Source organism: Anguilla anguilla, chromosome 1, assembly GCF_013347855.1.
Source record: "Anguilla anguilla isolate fAngAng1 chromosome 1, fAngAng1.pri, whole genome shotgun sequence".
NCBI classification, from domain to species: Eukaryota; Metazoa; Chordata; class Actinopteri; order Anguilliformes; family Anguillidae; genus Anguilla; species Anguilla anguilla.
The window spans coordinates 15,057,050-15,066,287 of record NC_049201.1 but is presented as its reverse complement, the minus strand read 5'-3'; positions in this window follow the sequence as shown (position 1 = coordinate 15,066,287).

Here is a 9,238-nt window from a genome sequence, read left to right as displayed (position 1 = left end):
GTCTGAGGCTGGGAATAGCAGCCCTGAGCCCTGGGAGATCTGGCCTAAGCCGCTTGTCCTCTGTCTGTGGAGCTGAGCCGGTTGTGGGTCCAAGTCCAAAACCATGGGATTCTGAGGAGGACGGCTGGCACGGGACCCGTGGGCACGCGTGCGCAAGCGGGTCTGACGGGGTCAGGGGGCGCGGTCTGTGCGTACGCGGGCCTCTCCTCTCCTCGCCTGGTGAGCGGTGTCAGCCGTGAGGTCTCCATCCCGTGCGAGGGGCCAGCAGCTGCAATCCCAGCATGCCTTGAGTGTTTATTCCTCTTGTCAGGCTCCGCTGCGAGGATGAAAAGAGGAACCGCAGGAAGAGAGGTGGGGGGGTTTCGCAGGAATGAGAAAACGTCAAGTGCATGCGTCTCGGAGGGAGAGCTGCCCTTCAGCGACTCCCATGTTCAGAGTTCGAGTGCGCTCCATCACGCTCGCTGGCCCACACTGCTGCAGGCACATTGTGTTCCTATGCTTAGATTTTTCCCATTTTAGAAAAGCGCTCTCTCCCGCTCCCGCTCCCTCTCTCTCACCCTCTTTCTCTCCCACTCCCTCTCCCTTTGCTTCTTGCTCTTGGTACTGGATTTACATCTTAATCCTGGAATGGCTTGTGCCTGTTTAAAAAAAAAAACTTATCTGATTAAAGAGCACAAGCAATTCAGGAAAAGCTGTGTTGTCTTGCTGGTACTTCTGTCCACTAAACCTCTTACACAAGCAGCTCTGTTTCCTATCCTGACAGCAGCAGCTTGCTGTGACCCCGTTACAATCATGTGACTTCGGGCTCGTTCTACAACCGTAGAAATTTGTGACTACTTTCTATGGAATGTTTTGAGCGAGGGTGGTTCTTGGACATTTGTACATGAAGTTTATCATGAGTATTAACTGAAGTGTTGTACAAAAGAAGTGCTTCATGTTATTTGTAGTGTTTGTTTGTTTTGCATTGTAGTCACGTTACGTGTCCTTTAAGTAGGATTCTGTTGTGTTCTTTTGTCCTTCTCTGACCTCCTGGTGATTATATGGGTATACAATAGACTATTCTGTTGTACAGCGAGCTTTGTTCCCTTCGGAGTGGGGCAACAGGCAGAGGGGGAGGGGGGGATCTAGACCAGCACCCTCACAGTTCGTTAATTGGGCCAGGAAAATCAGCGATGACCAGTTCAATTAAGTGTACTACATGTTGCCGTGGGCAACGTCCCGTGGGTTTGGTCTCTGTGAAGAAATATGGAGCCACTGCATGTTTTCTGGGTGGATTCCACTGCGTTCAGTTCTCCCACAGACTCCACCTCAGTCTTTCACATCCTGGACAGTCGGTTTCCAAGCTGCTTGTGTGTCCTGCTGGCAGAGGCTCCTGCCAAAAAACCAGCTTGGTTTACAGTGTCTGGTGGCATGCGAGTTCAGTGGGCTTTCCCAAGGTGGCTCATGTCCTTTGTCTCGGTCTTCACTTGATCTGGGTGGTTTTTCGTGGTTGTCCTCAAAATCCTCTTGTTTTCTCAGCAGTTCTGATTTTCCTTGTTTGTCGTGGGAGTTGTTCATTGAGAAGGGAGGACACATCATTTCTGAATTACGGGAGAAATGAGAGATTTTTTCCATCTGTACTCCAGCTCTTTGCCTCTGCTGTGCTTGCAGTGGATGATATGACCCATAGACAGAAATAATTTTTTTCTTCGTTGTAACTGGGTCATTTTTAGTACCCCAGAGTGAAAAGGACCGTTTTGTCATCTGTGAAATGAGGGCACTACCATGCAGGCGGGTAGACGCAACAGTAGCGAAACATTCACGCATACATTTTCTCATTGTTTTTGTCTGCTTACTGATTGGAGTTTGTTTAGCTACATTTTGTCTTGCGTGTAGTCCTTTCCCTATAAACCCTGCAAATTCTGGAACATTTACATGTTAGGTGGGATGAAGAATGTTGTGAGATTACTGTATGATAGCATTTTATCATGCATGGTGTTATGCATACTGTTTGGGGAGAGATGTAAAGTGACCTTTTGCACTATTTTGTATCTAAACGTAGAAACTGTTGGTGTCCTTTGTGTTTGCTACTGCGCTTCTAAACAAAAACAAATGTTTCCCAGTGACTGCACATATCTCCTGTCATAAGACCGTCTGTGTTGGTCTGTCTAAATCAGATCATCTGTGCCTCAGTAGGAACAGTCATATGCCTTTCAATTATACCACATTTTTCTTATTTCTGAGGGTAGCTGATTGCTCTAGATAAAAGCTTCTGCCAAGTTATTACAATGTAAAACGTAATTATGAAGGTAAATATTTGCTTTGACACCTTTTTCTCCTGCAGAATAAAAATTTAAATATTCATGCTTTTGTTAAATCCAGATTTTCCCCCACTTTGCCTTTAAATTATCCATGCGGAGTGTGAATACATGTGGCAGGATTTAGATTTGTGTCGCCGCTGAGGAATGGGGGTCACCTGAACAGAAGGATTGTCCCTTGTTTGGTTGGGAGCCTGTTCGCTGAGCTAATTGTTCAGTGAAATTAACAATTCCCCCCTGAACACGCCCACCCCTAAACTGAGTAGCTCTGCAGTCCCTCATGTTGAAGGGGGGGGTGTCCCTGGAGATCTGGACGACGAAACGCACGTTCGCTCTGGACTCCAGACTTTAAATTGGGTACAGTTCTCCATAAATCAGCTGTGCCAGCTCTGTAATGCGCTCCTTCGCTAACCCTTTGCCAGATTGGAATTGATCAGCTCTCTGCAGAACCGCCTGCAATAAATTTCTCCCGCCGAGCTCCGGCAGACCAGCAGTAGTAACTCACGGAGACGGTCCTTCTCCGCAACGGGGCTGCCTGTTCTCACCCCTCCTCCAACGCAGCGCTGAGCTTCCCCTTCTGCATACAGGAAGTCAAACATCGCTCATTTCATCGTTTATCTCGTGACCATTTCCCATGCCTGTCAACAGAACCAACATTCAGCATGGCTAAATCCCATGTTCTACTGTATGTTTCCCAAATGATAACTGATTAATTCCCTGTGTCTTCCTCCCCCCCTGTCTGTCTCTCTGCTGGTCTGCCACACCCTGTTTGTGATAATTCTGCAATGTCTTCATCCTCACAGTTAAGATGAGCAGTAGTTGGGCTGTAATTCATGAAGACTTCCTGCATGCGCTGCATCTCTGTCCACACTGTAGCGAAGTGGTTTGTACACATTCACTTGAATGGCTCGGTTGATGCTCTTGATTTGACTTGCATGATTGCAGCTAATCTGTTCAGCACTATTTAACGAGAGCTTATAGCACTTCTACAGTGTCTAGCCCATCCTCGTCTGCTGGAGTCCCACTAAGAATGAGGGAGATCCTGGGGTGAATTTCATTTTGGAGTGCTCCCTGATAACCTTGTGAATTATTTAGCCATTTTTCCAGGGCAGCACTTTGGTGTTAATCAATGGCTTTAATTGCTAAGAATTAGACATATCCAATGTCACTGCTGGGCCCTGCTGAGCTCAAGAAAACCCAACTCCTGGGCTGCAGGGTTCCTCTGTGCCTGCCTGATTTCTAGAATCCCTGTGCTTGAGACCCAGCCCACAGTAGAAGACAAGCTGGCAGGGAGCTCCTCCAGAGAGGGGGGTACTGGACAGGGTGCCAGATTTGGAACATGGAGGTCAGGTGTGACATTATTGACAATGTAGTGCTCTTCTTCAGAGGTGTACAGGAGTGTCAGTGCTATCTCTGTATCACCCAAGAACGCCCATCATGACTGTGGGACAGCGTATGAGTGACAGCTGTCGGAGCCCCAGGGCCTTCCCGAGGGCTGCAGCCACAGGCACAGTATCACTGGCTCAGGAAATAGCTCAGCAGTACTGCAGGGTGCGGGCATAGTCCTACTTAGTGCAACAAAGGACCCTGTCCATGCATTTAGACTGTAGGCAAAACAAATGGCGAGTCGATGTGGGAAATGCTATTTCATTATTTACTTTTATTATCCCCTCATTGGGCTGACACGGTTATTCCGAGTAACTTACACGGCCAGCGTGGCGTGATAAAGGAGGGGAAATGCAGGCGATCGATGCGTGAGGACGTGCGCTACGGGCGTGTCCGTGCAGGCCGGTACATGCTGACGCGGCTCTTCTGGGACTGCGGATGTGGCTGGTGTTTTATCTGCCCGTCGCCGTGGACACAGAGTCCGCAGCCCGAGCCCCATCCTGCCCGGAGGGCGTGGCGCTCCTGAGGAAGACTGCACTCTGACCGGCGCGCTCCGCGCCGCAGCGCTGGCGGTGAGACACGCGGAGAAGAATGTCAGAGGACGGTGGGATTCTGTTAGAGAGGCGAGAGAGAGAGAGAGAGAGAGGGAGGGAGGGAGGGTGTGGACGGGAAGCTGCACAGGTCACAGACATGAGGATAGAGTTCCCTCATATTCCCTTACTACCATGCAGTGCTTTCTTCCACTGTTCTTTTACTGCTGTACATGAATCCTCAAAGTCACGCTCAGCAGGACATTATACAAATCCGTCAAACTTCCGATGCAAGTCTTGTGCCGGAGGACTGGATTGCTGAAGCACCCGCTGCAGCTGGTGCTGGTGCCCAGTCAACCTGCCCAGTGAGGCAGGGAGAATGCCCTCTTAGTCAAAACCTTTTCTCCTTATCTCCCTGGGCTAAGCTTTGACCAGTTAGCTATTGTTTTGTGGGGCTGCTGGGCCGTGGTTAGCAACTGGTGCAAAATGAGGGTTTTCTTTAAGACCAGTAACCTGTTTTTCTCGCTGTCTTAATTAAGAATCTGTGGCAAAAGAAACCACAGGGACAATACTCTTCCCCAAACACATAAAGAATGCAGAGCTTACCTAGTGACATTGAGACAAATACTATAAACCTCACTGATGGCATTGTTTGCAGCCTTTGGCAGTGTTTTGAATCGATTTAAAACAAGGAAGGCGCAGAAGCATTTTAAAAGAAACGTCCAGGTTAATTTCAGGTGTGACCTTGGTATATTCATATTTACTCAGATAAGCTGATAAGACCCAAATCTACAGACTGTGTTTGATTAACCTGCTCCAGGTTTTCAGAAGGACAGAGAGGCAAGCCCTAAAACACCCCCCCCCCCCCTCCCCCCCCCATCCTCCCATCTAATGCCCTGGCTGTTTAAAATACAACAGAATGGACTGGTGAAGAGAGATGGGGAGGATTAAGGAAATGACACAGCAGTGGTGACAGCCTGGCCAAGGTTATGGCGCTCGGTCCAGTCATTAAAACGCGTCCTCTCGGCCTCTCTCTCTCCACCGCGGACGCAATCTCGCCGCGAGCGGATAAGATTGGGAGCAGCGTTTTTCTGCGAACCGTCCTGTCACAGTCCGTCCTGTGTGCTTCTCAGGGTTAAAGCCCGCGCTTTGTTCAGTCCAGACGTCACGGGTGGCCGGTCAGCTGAGCGCGGAGGCTTTCTTATCGGCTCGGAGAATGTCACATTTGTACCGCGCCCCCGGCAGCCTGCCCGTGCGTCGTACGGCATGCGTGGGCCTCTAGAGCACCGACTCACAGGCTACATCACGGACAAACTCACCTTCACTCAGGTGTAAATCCACCATAAGACTGGGCTCACAGCTGAGCTATGTGTGTTATAGCAGTCTGCCATTCAATGTTATTATCTGAGTCATTTTTGCTGCGCGCAAGGTATTCCATGCTATTTATGTTATAATGTAGTTGTTCTGTGAAGGTGACGCTGGTTGCATATTCTCGTGTTTTGAGTGGTGCAAGGTGTAAGTGATAACATAACAAATGGAGATATCATATTGATATCAGTTGGCACTATTGAAATATCCCTGCAATTTACGGTCCGGTATCACATGCAGGTGCAAAGTTGCAGTTTTAAAACAACTTGCACGTTACCAACTGTTTGTATGAAATGCTATCATTTGTGATGTTAATTAAATATTCAAGTGAGTATTTGTGGCACTCAGAAAATGAATGATGTGCTCTATGACTTTGTGTCTGGACCACACTGGTTTCTGCCTGTGGTTTTTTGGTTGGAAGTAGGGCACAATCAGTAGGGTTTCCCTTTTTCATGTCTTTATAGCACAGCAAGAAGGTCCTGGGTTCGAATCCGATCTGGGCCTTTCTGGGTTGCACGTGTCCGTGTGGGTACTCCGGTTTCCTCCCACAGTCCAAAGACATGCAGCTAGGCTAAATTGCCTGTGTGTGTGAGAGTGAATGGTGTGTGCCCTGTGATAGTTTGGCAGCCTGTCCAAGGTGTAGTCCTGCCCCTTGCCCAATGCATGCTAGGACCTACTGAATGACACTTATTATGATAACTGTATGACTAAATATTGCTAACGTTCTGGTTATTGCAGGATGGGGAAAATGAGAAAGCAGAGACCAGTAATTACTCCGGTTGGTCAGGGTCTACTTGTCCAGGCTACATCGGTTTGTCTTCTCTCTCTGTCTTATAACACAGTTTTCACCATGTTGTAGATAAACGCTGTGTAAACCTGATCGACAGCAAAGACTGGATGACTCCATAAAAGCACTATCAGCTTGTGATTGGCTGACGGTGATGTCATTGTGTTGCGAATATAGGACCCCGTGAGCTGAGTGTGAATTGTAAAAGAAGATAAGGCCATATCTAACGTATGCCGCACATGGTGTTTGCTCCTGTTCTGCACGAACACCACCAGACTAGATGCTGACGTGCAGGCTCATTTCCTTGCTCTGTGCTGAAGTGTTGCAGCGCCCCTTCATTACTGAATGTAAATGGCACACGGAGGCTTTGCCCTGTCTTTGGGTATGTGTTCTGTGGTAAGGGACTGTGGGATAACTTTTCCCCTATACATCTTAGTTTGTATCCAGGGCCAGTTGGGGCATTTACATCCTCTGAACCCTCTCTGCAAGGACTGGTGAAATTGTCATTGATTGGGAGCACCTGCCTACCAAGACTCATTTTCCAGGGCTGTGCATGACCTTGAACCTCGTTCCCTCACACCGCCAACGCTTGCTGTCACTATAACCAGTCATGCATGGGCCAAGGTAGCCAATCACAAAGCTTGCATTTGTATCTGAGCTGGGTTTGGCAGTGGAGCCTTGTCGACCCCTAGCCTGAGGTTAGATTTGGAGGAGACCTCAGTGAAAGCAGCAGAGGCACTCCCTGTTGCACCTGACACAAAGGCGCGGGGCACGCGTCCAAGGTGGTCACGTGGTTGTTTGCTGAAGATTCGGTCGAGTGGCTCTGGACTTTCGCCTTTACCTGTGCAGCCCCTCCCTTCCCGTGGCTTTTCTGAGGAAGTTTCACCCTCAGGTGATGGCCTGTTTCCAACTCATACAGTGTGTATACATGGTGAGAAGGATGGTCGCACCTTCTTGAGGAAGAAAAATATCAAAATTATTTTTTAGAAGGTCTTGCGGTTCTGAATGTTGAGAGACACTGTGTTCTCCTAGGTTGCAAAACAGGTAGGTTAGCTTAAATTTAAAATGCTGTTTCGGGAAAATGCCCTCTGTAATCCGGCTAGTACAAAGACGTGTGGAGTGACAGGGAACAGGGCGCATTGGGCACGAGCTCCTTGTGATAAACAGCGGAGTGCCCTTCAGTCCTGAGAGCCCACCAGTCCTCAAGTGTAAAACAGAGTGTGCCTCCATTGTTCAGACTGAGGCAGGTTTCGTCGAAGATGAAAGGGCTGATTCTTCGTAAGTGAACACGGGGCCGGCCTCTTGTAGATTGCACTATGATTAGCTGCCCCCTCAAGGCAGAAATGTGGAACTATAGTACCCAACGCATTCCTGTTCCGGTCTGCTTCTACGCTCTGAGGTTCAGCCATAAACAACGCCCTGTTCTTCACTGGGCTTGGGGGATGGGGGATGGGGGATGGGGGATGGGGGGGTGGGGGGGTTGCGTGGCAAGGCCGTCTGGTTTTATGGCGATGAGAGTGGCTGTTTGCGGATGTTTGAAGCCCAGATTGATGGCGGCCAAGAGAAGCGTAAACAAAATGTCCTATGTCATAACAAATCTCATTCCTCATTCTGGGGAATACAGGCCTTGAGAGAAAAAGGCACAAGCCAGGCGTGAGAGGGTTGCATTCTCACAGTGCTGATAGTCGCAGCTGAATTAAATGGTGGAAGTCACCATGTAAAATAATTTGTCCCCCCCGCTTCCCCACCCATGCGCACCACCAGCTCCTGAGTTACAGTCCTAGTTTATGCGGTTTTGTCCTTTTTGGTTCCCGAGGTCAGTCACATTTCAGCTTGGCCACAGTTCATTCTACAAGAACTTCCATTATCTCTCTCCTTTCCTTGTCACCAAGAGCAGTGTAAAGTAGGAATTGTTTGCCTTAACCCCTATAGGGCATAGCAAGGTGCTGGCAAGTACATGAATTTCCGAATGATAACTGATAAGATGAAGAATGCGGACGTAGATGAGGGTGAGTCATGTGGGTGGAGAAATCTGCCTCATACAAGGGCTTCAAGCATTCGCTCAGTAACTTCCCCCAGACTGAGCCACGTCCAGCGGACAACAGGACACAGAGCTTCCCCTCAGTCCCAAGCAGAAAAATCAAAATGAATCATAGCTGCGGGCTTGGCGCTTCATGGATGGATCAGAGTACAAGTTTTCCATTCTAACAGCAAGGTCATGGGTCATTAATGTATCAGGCAAACAGAAAGTTTCAAGGAATTCTGTGGCTGTTTCACGCTTGAAATCTTTGAACAGCTGAGCCAAAGGGAACAACCGAAAGGAAAAGTTTACATCATTAAAGTTCACTTTGTTTACGAGCTGCAGCATCGTGAGATTTAATCTTTCAAAAAATGCGGCTTCCTGCCAGTCCACACACACACCGTGATTCGGTGAGAGATGGCTGTCCCTCTCGGTAGCTCCGCCGCATAAAAATGGCCACCCATCCCTTGTGCAAGGAAACTGACCCCGTGACAGTCGCCTTGCCTTGAGAACTATAAGTGTTTTTCTCACGCTCATAAGTTCAGCGAGGAGGAATTTCATCATGCCTGTGGAGGGCGTCTGCGATGACCACATCCAGTAATCACACTTCATCTGCTTATGCAATCCCTTGAGAGGGGGAAAATGGCCGGTCGCAGAGCAGAGCAGGGGTCTGCCGCTCTCGGACCTGAAACCTGCTCTGTGGTGTATGCACGCATTCCTCAGCTCCCTGTCCTCTGCGTGACCGCGGCCTCTGACTGCAGTTCTGGAGTACTGTGTGCAGGGGGTCTCCCCTGAGGGCCAGGGCTCCAGCGGCCTGCCAGCCCGGGCTATTGTGCCCCTTCAGGCTTCC